The sequence below is a fragment of the Lucilia sericata genome, unplaced genomic scaffold (genome assembly GCF_015586225.1).
Source record: "Lucilia sericata isolate MDLA Ls3-8-SP2 unplaced genomic scaffold, ASM1558622v1 Contig000416F_arrow, whole genome shotgun sequence".
Classification (NCBI taxonomy): domain Eukaryota; kingdom Metazoa; phylum Arthropoda; class Insecta; order Diptera; family Calliphoridae; genus Lucilia; species Lucilia sericata.
In genome coordinates this window covers 23675-41984 of record NW_023994433.1, presented here as the reverse complement: position 1 = coordinate 41984, position 18310 = coordinate 23675, and the positions used below count along the sequence as shown (strand labels likewise).

The 18310-nt window shown below is 28.5% G+C and overlaps 1 protein-coding gene across 8 annotated transcripts in view; it reads right to left on the bottom strand.

Annotated features, from left to right (window-relative positions):
• Window positions 1-18310, bottom strand: part of LOC119604659 (complexin) — a 328553-nt gene that overhangs the window by 298782 nt on the left and 11461 nt on the right. For 4 of the 8 annotated variants that reach the window (XM_037957420.1, XM_037957419.1, XM_037957428.1 and 1 more), the window contains exon 1: window positions 5422-5724. The exons of 3 other annotated variants lie outside the window; for them this stretch is intronic. The gene's annotated coding sequence lies outside the window, so the exon portion shown is untranslated. Of the gene's footprint in view, window positions 1-5421; window positions 5725-18310 lie in introns of those variants that run through there. One more of the 8 variants, XM_037957424.1, reaches the window with a different exon arrangement.

Genomic DNA, 18310 nt, shown 5'->3' with positions numbered 1-18310 from the left:
TATAAATACATAAGATTATTGTGGCATACATATAGGCGCCACAAAGAAAGAGAGTTTTTAAGCAAATGTGGTTGAATCCGTGGTTCACATACATATTGCTACATCACATTAAATATGTAAGCAAATCTAGTAATAATGAATTTTAAATTTATGTATACATGTGATTCTCATCATACTCAACACAACATTTTATGTTCGTATTTATTGAAATGAAATAATTTCTTAAACTTTAGTACTTTAATATGATTTACGTAGCCTACTTTATGGCGTCTTCAATGTAAAAACACAACAAAACAATGTCTTAGATTGTTATTGTTGTTTTCCCAACGTGCTAAGAAAATCAATATGAATTAGAAACAAACGAGACACGTAGCACCCTGCAAGATTAATGGCATTTCAAAACGTGGTTTAAAGTTATTACATTTACACAGTTTTCTCTGCCATAGTATACCTTGAGGGTGTAAACTAATTTTTAGAGTTATTAAAGAGCAAAACATTATTTACAAGCTTTAAAGTATGAAATTGTCTGCAGTAAATATTGTTGTACATAAGGGCAAAAATTAATTAAATTGATTAGTTACGGTTGAGGTGAACAATTTCAAAACTTTGAATAATTTGTTGTTGACAAAATTGTAGCGTTAGTTTGTTATTTTGTGGTTATGAACTGTGTCTAATTGGAAACGATATTTATATAATTTATTTAAGAGAAGTAATTATATTAGTTTTTATTATTTGGGTTTTTTTTAATTTATATAATTTTCTGGAAAATAAACATTTTAGATATCAAATACATATATTCAAGCTACTATTATTACGGTAAATATTTGGTATTATTCAGTTCATTATTTAACATAAAAGTTTTGCTTTCTAAAATTGATACAATGTTTAAATGCTATGATTTTCAAAAAGTGAAAATAAGTTAATCAAGTTTGATCCATTATTATCTAAAATATCATTCGTCTGCATACAAAATAATATGATGGGCACTTAATTGATCATAATCACATTTAACCTTTCTTAATGAAAATTTGTTTATTGACAATTAATCTCTTGCAAATATTTATATTAATATTTCTTCAAAACTCTTCGCAAAATTACCACAGTACTAATATTATATGGCAAATCAACATAAACATAATATATGAATCGATCCTAAATCATTATGAACCAGTATTCATATTTAAATTTACATTAAAAAAAAATTCATTAAATCAGAAAATACGAATATAACACTTTTATTTATCACAATTATATGACTTTTTCAAAGAAATACAATTGCCAAACATACATGTGGCGTATACTTAATTTTTATTTTATCTAACAACAAATAGTAATCATACGTACTGTTTTAATGCAATAGATCACACAGTTAGACAAAATAAACGAAAATTAAAATAGTTGGAAAGTGACACTATTTTTCTGAAAGATGGATCCGAGTAGGACAAGAATTTGGTTTTGAAATTTGCCAAACACTCCAAAATCTTGATATACGGGTAAAAAACGAGTTTTCGAAGCTTTAAGCACTTACAAGTCTTTAACTAAGTTGGGCTTCCACCGATTTTAAATTTCTCAACGGATTTAGAAAGAAGAAGCTGACATATGTGATATTTATGTAACCTGAAGAAATTTGAATGCATTTCATCGTTAAACATATTTTCTACTCTAGCGCTGCGCCGTTTTTCAAGTTTGGAGGTGTTTTTTCAAAATATTTTATATAAGAACAGTTTTGAGTAAAATGTAACTTTAAAAATCCGTTAGCAATTGACGACGTTATTGATCTTTATCTTAATACAAAATTGTTCAAAAACGAATTTCTGAAAGATGTTTTATAAGGAGGTTAGGGTTAAATATAGACCGATCTTCATAAAATTTGGTGGAAGGATTTTGGTTTATATAAAACCTGAATTTCATCGTGATATTAATGTAATGAAAATAATTATGGAATTGGAGGAAGGAAAATTTGCAAGAGGACAGGGTTCAAATAAGGCCCGATCAATACGAAAATCGGTACAAATGAGTTTGCTGTAATCCTTAGTAATACTGCTGAATCTTTACATAATACGGACTTGTTTGACCCTACTCCCCATACAAAACCTCCTTCAGAATATGACTTGAAGTCCATAATTCTCCTTTTAATACTAATCTCATGATGAAATTCAGCACAAATAAATTTTATATAAACATAAATCTTTCCACCAAATTTTGCGAAATTAAAACCCTATTCCACACATAAAGTATCCTTCAGAAATCAGTTTTTTAATAATTTTGTATTAAAAATGAACAATAACTTGGTCAATAGTTATCTTATTTAAAAAAAAGTCGCGTTTTACTAATGAAGAGACATAGTTTTCTATTACATTTATAAATAGTATAAATATGAATATATAAATAGGTTCCGATATAAAATACTTTGTAAAAACATCTACAAACTCGGAAAATGGTGCAAAACTAAAATCGAAAGTATGTTTGTAGACGAAATGCACACATATTTCACCAGGTTACTTAAATATCATATATGTCATTAAAAAGGCATCAGCTTCTCCTTTGTAAATACTTTTATAAACTTAAAATTGGTTGAGTTTAAACTAAGTTAGAAACTTATAAGTGCCTAAAGGTACATAAAACTGGGGTTTTACCAGTATCTCAAGATTTTGGAGGAGTTTGGCCAATTTCAAAAACAGTTCTATTCGGATCCAGAAAAATAGTATCACTTTCAGGTATGTACTTATCTTTGTCCCATTGTAACGTCAACCGTTATATAAAAGTATACATATATATTTTTTAATTTCGCTTTATCGTGAGGGCAGACAGACCATATAATAATTAGAATTGTACTTTGCACCGTGGGTCCAAATCAAAATCTAGGAAAACAAAATTATTTGAGGTTATTTTTTTATAGAACTGGTGTACCTAAATCCAAACACAGTTTAAAAAGAGAACTGTATTACATATTTTTGAAGTTACAAAACTATTGAAATGTTTTTAAAATTTTCATCATTTTTATGTGAATTTGGTATTTCTAAATCTAAATATGCAGTTCAAAATTGTCTACCATATACTATATTTTATAATTATTATAATTTACTGCAGAGACATTTATTGGAAGTTTCTTTAAGGGATATGTATATATAGTCATTAGATGGGATTTGACGGTCTTTTTTGGCAAACTATATAATACTGAAAAATAAAAAAATATTTGTATATTTTAGACGAATGTTTAAATGACTAAAACAGAACAGAAGTGAGTCTAATTAATATAAAATGTACATTAGGTAAAAGCTTATTTCTATGTTTATATGTATACATTTTGAAGAATTGATTGCCATGTGGTAAAATAATTGAGAATTACACTTTTTTAAATGAAAATATTATCCTATATTTGTTGACTCATGAAAACGAAACGTTCATATGAAAATATCTTTTTTATGGGAAAAGAGCAGTTTGTAATATTCCGAAAACGATTTATTTATCCAAGTTCAAAAGATACAGATGTTTTAATTATGTCTACCTTGATTATGATTTGGAACCACAATGCTATGTATTAAAAAAATCTAATTGAAGTTTTTATAATTTTCCAGCAAAGTAAATATGCATATGGCGTATACTTAATATACATTTTTTAAATAATAATCATACGTAGTGTGTACTCTCTCGAGTTATATGTATGAGTGAAATCAATTAATTTTAATTCAAAAAATGTATACATTTTAAAACAATTCATGTAAAGGTAGAGATGGCCATGTTCTCTCCCTAGGCGTCTGATATAAACCAATCGAATTAAAGGAAATTAGATCATGCTTAAAGTTAGAGTTCTATTCTCTCATAAGGGGCGCACAACAGGGGCCCAATGGTGACTTATGTGTATTTAATCAGATTTAATAGAATTGTTAATTATATTAAATAAGTTTATTTAATATGAAAATAAATAGCTAAATAGCACGGTCTGGAAGATTAAATGCATTATGAGTCCTACTGATCTGCAAACAAATATTTTTTTAGCTTAATACCTTAAGTACTCCTGAATCGGAATGTGGTTTTAAAATATATCTACCACGTAGAATTTTTAAGCGATATTAAGTGAACTCCCGTTATATATCATTTATCAAAAGAAAACATATATCCTTTGGGACTCGACCTGTTATAAAGAAAGTAAAAGCGGATGTAGGTTTGAAAATTAATATCTTAATTTTTAAAAAAGGGTTTCATTGCAGACCAGTCTTATTAAGATTTGTGATAATTTTTATTTAACTATGTAAAATTCAGTTTCAAATCTTATTTTCCTATAGTGAATTGCACATATTTAAATTATAAAACATTGGAGCCTTTAACAATTATATTATTTGAGTAAAAGATCTATTTTGAATATACAAATGAAAATTCTTATTTGTATTATTATTTTAAATATATTATTTCACAACTGTGTAAACTAACTCAGAAAAATTGTAAAACCTTTTTAATACCGTAATCTACATTTATTTCGATTAATAAATTCATATGGAATATAAAAAAACTACCTTGTCTATGTAAGTTACAAACTTAAAGTACAGTTTAAGGCAAACTCTGCAGACAATAAGCTAGTATATATTTTTTACCATTTTCAAATATTAACAAATACTAGATATTTAAATTTAGTTACAATCATTCTTAAAAAAGTTATTTTTGAAACTAAAAAAAAATCAAAAATATCTCAAACATATTTTAAATTATTTTCAGAAATAGTAGTCAATATAATATTCACTTTTCAATCAAATAAGTTTTGAAACACAATAAGCACAAACATATAATATATAATTTCGGTTTACAATTCGCAGCCAAAAAAATCTTAAAACTATTTACGAAATTTTATTTTAATATTCACTTAAAGGCTTTAAAGACCTTCGTAAGAAAAAAATCATTTGCCACACAAATTACCTGCACACGAAACCAAAATGTCTGTGGCGCTAACAGCCTATAATTTGGTAAATGAAAAAGGTCACGTTGTTAAATTAGGATTTTATTGCACAAACATTTTTGGGTAGAAAAAGGTTGGCTAAAGTTAAAATAGAATTTTAAAGGATTTTTTCAATATGTAAAATTAAATTAAAAAAAAAAAATGTTTTATGTAATCAATAACTTTTTCTGCTCACAAAACTATTTTTGTGAAAAATTTTTCAAAAAACGAAAATTGTTAGAAGAACATGCACCAGATAAGAAGTAATATGAAGTTTTCATGTTTTTTAAAAATACCAGCAGACAGGCTACTAAAAAATAGCAAACTTCTCTTTTATATCTTAAAGTTCGGTCGGCTTAAGCAGAACTAAAATTTGCTCTCTTTTTGTTATTGTCGTTGTTGTTGCAATAAGGACAGAAACTAAAGGTATATTCTTAGAACTTATAGTTTTTTACGTATTTATTTTTTATTATTATTATTTCATCACTCACTTATACTCAAAAATTCATTACAGAGCTTGTTTTATTTAGTTTCACATAAATTTTTTTGTTGAATTTTTTAGCTTTTGTCTTAACAAAAACAACGAAATAAACTTGTCTTAATTTTCCTTTTTCAAACTTTATCTTTTGTTTTTTTTTGTGTTCTATTTAGATTTTAATATTTATATATACGTTGACTGATGATGATTACAAAAATATATATCTTCGTATATGGAACGTTTTGCTAACTTGTCTTCTTTTTAACTGTGTTTCTGTGCTACGTTTGCACTCTTCTGTGGCACACTACTAGTTTGGTTATTTTATAAAAGCATATATAGCCGACTTTTTGTGAAACACATTGTCGTATAACTACAACAAAAACAACAACACACACAACAACGTTGCCATACAAAATTTGTATATACAGAGGGACAAAATGAATCTTAAAAACAGAAACAAAAATTTACAAAAAAAAAAAAAAAAAAAAAATTGGAAAAAAAGCTGAGTAAGAAAAACAAAAACAAATCAACAGCAGAAGCAGAAACAGTTTACAAGCAACATCGGTTTTCCTCGTTTTCATGCTATATTTCAATATTTTTTTTTTTTTTTTGGAGAACGCAATTACAAAAACAGCAATAAAAATAGCGGTTATGAAGGCAGCAGCAACATTGAGGCAAAGCTAAATTGCACATACCATGTGATGATAAGGGAAATAGAAAACTCTTCTATTTCATTTTTGTCCATGTACAATAACAAAATTCTCTTTAAGTACAACATTATAACTATCATCATTATTTTCATAGTCGTCGTCACCTCAAACATCATTATCATCATTCTCAGTACAACTAACACTCATTCCCTATTTATACAATTTTACTCACAAATTGTTTTTTGTTTTGCTTTTCACAATCTAAAATTGCGTTTGTTATCAACAAAGTACACACATTTTCATTTCGGTTGTGTTTAAAGCTTAAGCCTACTTTTAGGTGCTTGTTCATTAAATATTCCAACGCTCCTATACACACATGCTTTTTTCTTTGCTTTCTCTCTATAAACTCGTTGTTATTATTTTACTCGGCTTTCTGCCCTTCGTTACATTAGTTTGTTGCTATTTTTTTCTTAATAAATATCCTCTAGTTTTAATCAGTTAAATGGTTGATCTTGTTGGTGGAAAAGAATACACTATACGTACATTGACGAAGTAAAATATATGTTGTATGAAAATTTTTTTTCACATTCTCCCACTTGGCACAATGCCCATTTGTGTATACTACAGTTTCCTTCGTTTATTGTACTAACGTAATCGTAATAAACGAATGTGAAAAGTAGCTCCTTTTAGAAATTACTCACTCTTTAGTTTACTCTTGTTCAAATCAACTCGATTTGTAGGTTCTGAGTTGAATTTTATAAATTGAGTTGTTTTTGTGGATATTATAAAGTAGGGGCATGAGTGGAATAAGTGTTCTCAGCAGAAATAGGGGTATATAAAAATGACTTAGTATATGTTCGAAATTTTTAGTGCGTTTATTGAGTTGTATTTATTGTTAATATTTTAGTTAACAAATATAACAAGCAAAACAATTGCTATAAAAAAATAAATAAGTTCAAAATTTCCAAATTAAATTAATTGTACAAAATTCTTTTTTTATTTCCCATAATTTGTGAAATAGTAAGTATTCTTCAAAGAATGCAATTGAACTAAATTTCGGTTGAAATTATATCATGTTATTGCAAATTTCCAAATTTTTATGAATTAATATTTTCAGAAGTTTTTAAATATTATTATATACACACTATTAAAGCAAATTTAAATTGAATTTTGGAATGTGTTCCCGATTCTTTCGTAATTTATCTCCATTCTTTCAATTAATTTTGAATTTTATTATAAATAATATATTAATATATATCTGATAATAAGGGAGATTTTCGGCATGGGGCCTTCTTTGTATATTTTACCATAATTTCATATTTGTTGAACAATTTATTGACAAGAAACTGAGAGATGAATTTCACAGCTATACTGATATTTTTAAGCCAATTACATGCCAGATCTTATATGGTGGCTGATGTAAAATATTTTGCCTGATATTCGCCATACTTTAGAGTTCTTCGCTTTTTCAAAATAGTCAACAAATTAGTGAAAGATTAAACTGATTTCCAAGGGGACTAGGTAAAATCGAACACTGATATTGTCCATTTTCAATGCCCAACCAATATCAAAGATGGTTTAGGCACCCCAAAAAATCTCATGTTGCCTGTGTATATTACGGCACTTTTTAAAGTATTCTTATATCCATTAGTATAATAATATTAAGTCCATGGGTACAACCATTCTGTACATAAGAAATATTGCACAACAAAGTTTGATATAAAATCGGTCTAGACTCCATTTTTATACCCACCATCAAAAAATATGGGGGGTATATTGTTTTTGTCATTCCGTTTGTAACACATCGAAATATTCGCCTAAGACCCATTAAATTATATATATTCTGGGTCCTTATTAGATTCTGTGAAGATCTAGCCATGTCCGTCTGTCCGCCTGTCCGCCCGTCTGTCTGTCCGTCTGACTGTTTAAACTGGAGGACTTAGACAGCTGGAATTTTTCATAAATATTCCCTATTGATAAGGGTTGTTTGATATTGAAAATAGACAAAATCGTTGTTGCATAGCCCCCATACAAGTGGCCTCACGAAAAACAGTTTGAACAGTCATAATTGGTTTAAAAATATAATTATAACGATGAAATTCTACATAAACAAGTCTTATGTGAACATAAATCTCTTAACCAAATTTTATGAGGATCGGTCCATAATTGACCCTACCCCCCATATAAGGTCCCCTTCAGAAATTTACTTTCACACTGGCTCAGAAATGAGACTACAGCGATGAAATTCGGCATAAACAAAATGTCTTTAACGTTCATTACTGGTTCAGAAATGTGAGTACAACGATGAAATTCGATATAAACAAGTTTTGTATGAGTTAAAATCTCTCTACTAACTTCTGTGAGGATCGGGCCATTATTGACCCTACCCCCCAGAAATTTACTTTAACACTTATTACTGGTTCAGAAATGAGACTACAGAGAAATTCGACAGAAATCTCTCTATCAACTTTTGTGAGGATCAATATTATTTTATTATTTTAATAGAATACAACAAATTTGTTGATGTGTAAATTACTTTAAAGCGCTTAATGTTTTGTTTCTAGATAACGTGCGAGTATTTTAATTAAACATTTTACTTGTATTTTGTTATTGTAACAAAAAATATATAAGTAAAATTTTTACTCAAAGTAATCACACGCTAGCTAGAAACAACAATATGTATGTTTCTTATAAATCCATTTTTATTTTACGACATCAAGTATCAATCATAGAGAACAATATTATATATTGACAAACAAATATATAATTTATAGAAATGTTAAAAACAAACATTTTGAAATCTGTCTATCAATCACTTAAAAGTTAATAGATTTGTTAGTAACAGAAAATCCGTAATGATGAAATTTATAGAAAAATGAAATCCCTAGTGAAAGTAATTATTAAAATATAATATTAATAAACAGCATGTAAGTGTGTTCCACTATGTCGAATCGTATGTATCCACCATCAAAACCTTGTCATACATATATGTATATATATCGATATTTAGATGTGCATCAAGTTAATTCAATTATGGGCCGAACACTTAAGAATTTTATTTTAATTCCATACTTTAAATTCGACAAAATATGTTTGACTATTAAATCTGTTTTTGAGTTTCTTCGCTATACCTATTTTCAAGCAAGTTAAAATCTCTAAAGGTATTTTCTGAAATGAAAAAAAAACAAAATTCCCACCTTAAAGTATCTTAATCAGCTCGTCGAGTCGATTTGGTTATGTCCGTCTGTCCGTCCGTCCTTCTGTGTGTCCATGTAAACCTTGTGTGCACTCTACAGGTCGCAATTTTCAACATAATTTAAAGAAATTTGGCACGTGCTCTTTTTGACCCAATGACGGTCCATTATTTCGTATAGCCCCCATACAACCGTACCCCCCGAATAGAGCTTTTGAGCTCATAAATATGTTAAATGTTCTTGTATCACTTCAAAAATCGGCAAAACTTTAGTTTTAATGATCGGGCCTCATCCTCCATACAAAGTCCATTTCAGAAAATGACTTGTTGGTCAAAATTTACTTATAAACACTAATGTCACGATGATATTCTGCATAAATAATCTATGTAGTCGAAAATCCTTCTACCAAAATTTATAAAGATAGGGCCATATTAACCCCCTACCCCAATATAACCCCTCTTTTAGAAAATCCCTTTTTTGTCAACAAATTATTAAAATATTCCTAATTTAAGGTAAAAACAAGTAACGCTTGTTTTTACCTTAAATTAGGCCTACCATATAATACCCTACACCTGTTACAAAAAAAAATGTGATTTAGTTTTCATAATAAAGCATTTAAGTTGAATTGTACCTTGCCACAGATATACTTAGGCCATTTATTGTTGAATAAAATTGTGGACATTTAAGTCGAATTTTAATTCGACTTAAAACGAAAAATTCAAGGCTAGTACAGAACTTGCTTTTGCTGCTTTTTGTCGAGATACGAGTATATTAAACATAATTATGAACTTAAAAGCCCTATTCGTCCGGTTCAGTTGTATGGGGGCTAGGTGAGATAATGGACCGATGTTAACCATTTTCAATAGACTTAGTCTCTGGTACAATAAAATATCGTGTGCCAAATTTCATTGAATTATCTTCAAAATTGCGACCTGTAATTGCCCTATTCAGGGATTCAGTTGTATGGGGGCTAGATGAAATAATGGACCAATCGTAACCATTTTCAATAGACTTCGTCCCTAGGACAATAGAAGATCATGTACCAAATTTCATTGAATTATCTTCAAAATTCGGACAGACGGACGGACAGACGACGAACATAGCTAAATCGACTCAGAAAATGATTCTAAGCCGATTGGTATACTTTAAGGGTATAGGAGCAATATTATTGTGCGTTACAAACATCAGCACAAATCCAATATACCCTCCCCACTAAAGTGGTGTGGGGTATAATTAAATTAAATTCTTTATTATTAAAAAATAATCAAAATTTGTAACCTACTGGTGTAGGCTATCATATGGTCGGCCATGACCGACTATAAATTCTTACTTGTTATATACATATGTTTATGAAAAGAAAATTTTTCTTTGCCAAATAATAGTTAAAATATGTAGATTAAAGTATAAACAAGTTGTTTGACAAACTGAGATGCTTTACTATTAACTTTTCAAAAGCATTTAGAGTTTTAAAAGACATTCACTATTTATATGGACAATATCATATCACTGTCTGTGTCAATTTTACGCCAACAGATTTTCATGAATGTCATTATATTCCATGGAGAAATTATTGAACATATTTGTAAAAATTTCATTCCATTCGAAACTTTTTTAGAAAAAAAAAACCGAAGTATTTTTAAAATACATGTAAGTTATGAAGGTAAAAGTTTTTTTCTTTTTAAATTAAACTTTGACCTAGGGCCAAATTAGGTCTATGATGATTAACATTAGTTATTAGCTCTAAAACGAAATAATGCACCGATTTTTAACCTTCGTAAACTAATTTTTTGATATCACTTAAAATTTGTAAAATTCCCAAATATATTTATGTATATAATTTAAAATTAAAACAATTTGTATAACGAAACATAAAAAAACTTGTTATAACGATGAATATATGTTTTTGTTATAAAAACAAAATTTTATTTTAGTTATTAAAAATCTCCTAAAAATTTCTTTATTATAAAACAATAGTTTTTGTTCACTTCCACAAAACAACAAAATATTTAAAAATAATTTTTTTAAGAGCATGCGCCTTTTTAAGACACAATGTAGGCTACACGTGTGTAATTTTGCAAGTTACAATAATAAAATCAACAAAATCACAATAACATTAAACTGAGTATGCAAAAAATATAATATTGATTTGTTTTTGTAATTTATTTCACATTTGCAATGTTTTTGTAAATTAGCAACACTCATGCAAACACTTAGTTGTTATTTTATTCATGCACATTAGTTTAGGACAGGGATGGTAAATTGAATTCTAAAATTTCTTATTAAAAATTCAGTAAGTAGATATATGTATGTATGGTCATAAATAGATTATGTATATATATTAATAACTTCAATTCATTGCAGGACATTGTTATTATTCAAGACAAGTTTTGAACTTGAAATTTTTAGTCCGTTAAGCAACGTGGTTAGATTTAAACAATTAATGGCGGATGTAAACATTTGAGCATATATTTTTAGAAATTTTACATTTAAAATTTTTTTTATAAGTTTGGCACATTAGTTTCTTTTTACCCAAGAAAGAGACCTAATGAAAATATTGAAAATCTGTTCATTTTACCCAGCCCTCTTACAATCGTAGCACCTTATAGAGTTTTCGTGTTCACAATTACATTAAAATTTTACCATAATTTTCGTAATGATCGAATAAAAAGCTCCATCCATAAGTTTCTCTTAAATGTTCTTATTTCCTTACAAACAATTATTTGACTTAAACGAGACCAAATTTTAAGTTTTCTATTCTCAGATCTTCTCTCCTTTTTAAAGGACTTTTCTACAAAATAATTTTCGTCAATATGGGTATCAAATGAAAGAGGACAATCTCGGAAAATCAAAATTATTTTTTACTTCTCAAAATAGACTTTTCAATGTCTATTATTTTCGGTATGAAATCGATTTTTATACCCTACAGCACTTTAGTGGGGAGGGTATAATGGGTTTGTGCTGATGTTTGTAACGCACAATAATATTGGCCCTATACCCACCTTTAAGTATACCAATTGGCTTTGAATCATTTTCTGAGTCGATTTATGTCCGTCCATCTGTCTGTCTGTCCGTCGTCCGTCCATGTAAACCTTGCAGTCAAACTATAGGTCGCAATTTTGAAGATAATTCAACGAAATTTGGTACATGATCTTCTGTTGTCCCAGGGACGAAGCCTATTGAAAATGGTTAACATCGGTCCGTTATTTCACCTAGCCCCCATACAACTGAACCCGCCGAATAGGCCTTTTAAGTTCATAATTTTCTTTAATATACTCCTATCTTGACAAAAAGCTGTAAAACCAAGTTATATACTAGCCTTAATAACCCTCATGAATTTTATAATTAGAGGGCCTCATTTGACCCTAGCCCCTATAAAAAGCCCCCTTCAAAATTTGACTTAAATATCCACAATTTTATTCAACAATAAAGTATATCTGAGACAAGGTACAATTCAACTTTATTTTTGTAACAGGTGTTGGATATTATATGGTCGGCTCGCCCGACTATTATTTCTTACTTGTTTATTATAAGCGTTAACACTGAAAGGCATGTTTCACGTGTTAAATCTTAATTCAGATGAACAAAATATTTATATTATCTTCTACTATCTGAATATGGTTTAATTGTTCAATTTCCTTGATTTCTTTAAAAGATAGGCCATTTATGTCGAAACTACTTTTTTTGGATTATATCAGTCTTAGAGTAAATGAGCGATATCGCAACTTAAAGTCCTTGACATAAATGGTTTTTTCTATACTTTCATAACTGGTGTAAGACTATACTTTCTAACTTGTTTTTAAAAGGCTATATTTTCCTACTTGTTTAAAAAAATCTCAAATCTGAATTATAAATTGAGAAAATAATTTGATAAAAACAATAATATTTTAAATTAAGTAAAATGTATGTAGTTATTTTCATTACATTAAATGCTATTTGGGAAGCATCAACAGCACTTATTATCTATTTTTGTTTGACAGTTTATTTGATCAACTCAATTGTTTTATTTTTTTAATTTTTCTATTCATCCCTAACTAATGACACGACCCTCTTCATTTCCAATGACATATTTTATGTTTAATTGTATCCTCATTTATCAGTTTAGTTCAGATGTTTGTAACACAACATAAAATCAGATCAAAATCTCCATCTCTAGTTAGTCTATTCAAAAATGTTTGTATGTCTATTTACAGAAACAAATAAAAATAATTATTATAGTATTCTTTATAAAAATATTTAGATATATCTTCAAAATATTGCATAAATCTTAAATAAATAAATTAAATAAGAATCTCCCTTTCAAAATTGTTTTTAAATATGCCAATAACTCTGCACTTGATATTACAATTTACATTTAAAGGCCTTTTTGAACTAATACACCAAACTAAACTCTATTATCGTACATCAATAACATTGATTTTTTGTATAAACTGTTTACATAAATATTATTAAATAAAATCATGAAAAATATTATTAAATTAAATAGTTTAATGTTATTATGCCAACAAATGTGTACTAATTATTGTTTAATGCAAAAACATTTAATTACGATGTTAATTAAATAACATTGTTTAAAGTGTTATATTGTTGCTGATTTAAGTTTTAAAATCAATTTGAATAAATGAGAATTTTATTAGATTTGCATAACTAGTGTATTTTGTGCACATTTTGCACAATAAAAAAACTAATTATAATACATACATACATAGATTTTATATGCTATACGTTTATTTGAAGATCGACCGAAAGAGGTAATTGCTTTGAATGTTTTAGGTAATTCTGCTAGTTCCTAAATTTCTTTTAAAATCGTGGGATTTGAAAGATTAAATTCTTTAAAATTAAAAAAAAAATATAATAATTTATTTAAAAATTGTTTAAATATTAACTAAGTTTTATACAAGATATAACCATTCCGATTTTCATCTCAGGGAGCTATACACATAAAACATATTCGTGTCTAATTTTATTCCCATATCTTTATTACTTTATTATTTATGTTATTTAAGTGATTTAAGGAATTTATGGGAGCTGTGACCAATTGTGGACCCATACAGATATACCTTGGTCATATTATTTCTGTCTATATTGTACTAATGTCTTCACCATTTTGTGGTGATACCAATTGTTTTGAGAAAGTTATTAAACATAAATTAATTTGAAGGAATATATTCCTTTGCTATAGGTCTATAGGAAAATCCATCTAATTATCTTTAGTAGTTTCTGGTAAAACTACTCAAGAATTGGAAAGAAAACATAATCTCAATTTTTACTCACACCTTTTTACTTTGTTAACCGATATTGCTGATTTTTAATACCAAAATACTTAGGACAACTTTCAGTGAATTTAGCTGATTTTATTTGCTCACTTTTAACGTGAGCTTTGAGACATAATGATGTACAGACAATCAAAAACAGACGATCATATCTAAATCGACTTATAATTATATTAAGACCCAGAATATACATAAATACTTTGTTGGGTCTCAGATGAATATTTATTGGTATTATAGAAGGAATGACAAACTTATATATACATACCCAGCAGGTCGACAAAGAGTCAATGCACTCGAAAAAGACAGTGCTTTCAATTAACGTCTAATCACCTGTTTTGGTCTAATTCGTAGGACAAGCACGTGTTAAAATAGCCAGTCATCTGGGCAGGGGTAACCCTACGTGGTAGGATAAAAAGATAGTTCGATACTGTTCGACCCAACTGCTGGGTATATGTCCTCTACACCACTGAAGAGTATAAAAATAAAAGTAAACAACCTGCAATATATACCTTATACATTTTATACAGTAATTTTCGTTAATTACTAACAATATAATTGTATGTAAATTATTAGTTTTGGATATTTAATCAAAAAGTAGTACTAATAAAAATAGCATGTAACAGTCTGTCTCTTCAAACTACTGGGCATTCCCATATACATATGTATGTACATATAAAACATTTGTTTAGTAAAAATACACACACGCACAATTGTCTGTGCATTGTGGGTAAAGTTTTGTTCTTATACAGGAAATAACTCAATTAGTAGTACTTCTGCAAATATACATACATATTTTGCAAGGATGACATGTGATTGTATCTGCTACAAAAAATGTATGTATGCGTTCATACATACATACAAGAGGATATATGTGGCTGTTTGTGAATGAGTATACAAATCCGTATAAGTGTTTGAATGGCACATTCTATGCTGTGACTTGCTTTAATGACCCTTCATATTTGGAACAATCCATTACAAACCAGCATCAACTTGTGTCATTAAAGAAGAAAGTTTGATGTTGTTAAAAATTCGTTATTTTATGTTCAACATAATTCTATGACAAGGGGTTAAATTGGTATAAATAAACAAAATGTCGGATAATATGTATGTATGTATGTACCTAAGTAAATGATCAATTTTCCATTTTTACATTTCTGTACAATAAATGGCCTTCGTTTGATTGGAACATATGTACGTATAATGATTTAAGTGGTTGTTGTGCCTGTGTCAAGTGATATACATTCAAGGATGTACAAAAAATCAATGCGAGAATTAAAAAATCTCAGTATCTTTTAAAATTTGTGTTATTCCAATTTTTGATTAAAAAATATGTGAAAAGATATTTCGTTAGTCAGGTGTCAGAATGGAATGCTTTCTCAGAGTCCGGGAAAAGTCATCATCAGCACTCTAGAGATTTTTAAATAAAGACGGAATCAACAAGAAACAAATAAGAGTGTTATATTCGTCTATGCCAAATCTTAATACCCAGCATCAGATTGTATGCCGTAAAAGGAATGCTGCTCTGTACACAGAGGGAAAAAGAAATATACACGCCTGGTACCAAATTGACATCAAACTGTTTATAATTTTTCAATAACATCCGTTGTCGAAGTAAATACATACGTACGGCAACACTATGTATGTAATGTTGACAACATTGCAACAATTCGTTGTCGAAATCTAAATTGTATACACATCCGTTGTCTAAATATTAACAAACGTGGTAAGCTCACTATTGACAAACAAACCGTTGCCAATAGTGAGCTTACCACGTTTGTTAATATTTAGACAACGGATGTGTATAAAATTTAGATTTCGACAACGAATTGTTGCAATGTTGACAACGTTGCGTTGTCAACATTACATAGTGTTGTCGTACGTATGTATGTACTTTGACAACGGATGTTATTGAAAACTTATAAACTCTTTGGCGTCAATATGGTACCAGGCGTGTATATTTGTTTTTCCCTCTGTGTAGCCATCAGGGAGATAGCTCTTTCGAATTAACAAATTATTAATTTCGAAATACAAAATATTTTTGTCCAATTTTTAGACTATGAACATACATGTAAAATTCGGAATGAAGAATTATAATAAAAAATTTTTTATGGCGTGTACAACTATGAAGTACTCGTAATTTTCTCATAGTGGCTTTATATATGTGGAGAAGGTTCAATTATGGATCAATCCTTATAAAATTTTGCAGAGCGATTTTCATTAATACAACTATGTGCCGATCACCATAAAATTTGGTAGAAAGATTTCGGCTGATAACTTATTTATGCCGAATTTCATTGCTATACTCGTATTTTTTAAAACAGTTATAACTGTTAAAGCTGTTTTTCGGGGGGCACTTGTATTAGGGCTATGTGAAATCGTAAACCGATATTGCCCATTTGCAATACCAAACAAACCTTACCTATAAGGAATATTTTTGGAAAATTTTAGCTCTTTAGCTGTTTCCGTTCGAAACTTATGGTGCTTTCAACAGACAGATCGACGGACATGGCTATATCGTCTCAGAATTTATTAAGGTTCCTGAATATATATAGTTTTGTGAGTCTACGACCAATATTTCGATATGTAACCATCTTTTTAGATGGTGGGTATTGCAATATTGATAGCCCACTAAAACTCCTCTACGGTACTACAAAATAACAAATGACATTTTTATATAGTCTATTCTGTTAATTTAATTTCAGTCATTGATGTTGATAACAAACTCATATTTTATATGAGGGGTTTTATGGAGATTTAAAAAATTTATCGATCGGTTATCATACAATTTGGTGGACAGATTTAAACACTTGTGGACATTAAAATCTCTTTCGGTCTATATGGGGGTTAAGATAATATATCTTTTAAACTATTTTCGAGGAACCACTTGTTTATAGTCAAGTTGAAATACTACACCGATGTTATGCTGTTTCAATGCCAATCAAAACTTTATAATACTAAGCCCCATCTAACCTTAGACAGACATACAGACTAATAAACGGTCAAATTATTAGGGATTGATGTTTAGAAAACCCTCTTTTTGGGAACATTATTTGAATAGAACTTAATTACTAAATCGATATTAATTCCAAAACCATAATTGATAGGACTCTATAAGATCTTATGACAATTACGGCATCCATTCTATAGTTTTTATATAGTAACGAACTTTTTATAATAAATAATTAAAGTTAGAGGCTAACAAAGTTTCCATCATACTAGTAATGATTTTATTTTAAATTTAATACAAATCCCATGCCACATTTAACACATCAACACATTATTTCAAAACATTTTTGCTGTATTTTAAATAAATAGAAAAAATTTTAAGAAAAAAAAAAAACGAAATGATATACAAAATGATTGTTTTACATGTCAAAACCACAATTACAGTGAAAAATGTGAGAAATGAAATTGAAACGGAAATCTCATTTCTAGTCAATTTCATTTGTGTAAAAAATACAAACAAACAAGAAAAAAACAACAAAGTTGTGCAATAATTTGATGGAAAATAAAAGAAGAAAGCTTTCAGCAAGAAAAACAAACTTATGGAAAAGCAAAAATTGTACTTTATTTTAGACACTTGTATCAGCTGAAGTATATAAAAATCATGCTGATATAATAAACAAACAGAGACGGTCAGAACGACAGATAGACACACATACTTGCATATAGATTTACCTACAAATATGTATATGTTAATAAATGTATGTATTTTTGTCTGTGTACATGTTCAAGAACAAAAGAATTTGTAAAACAGAATACTTGTGGCAATTCATTGTTATTGTGAG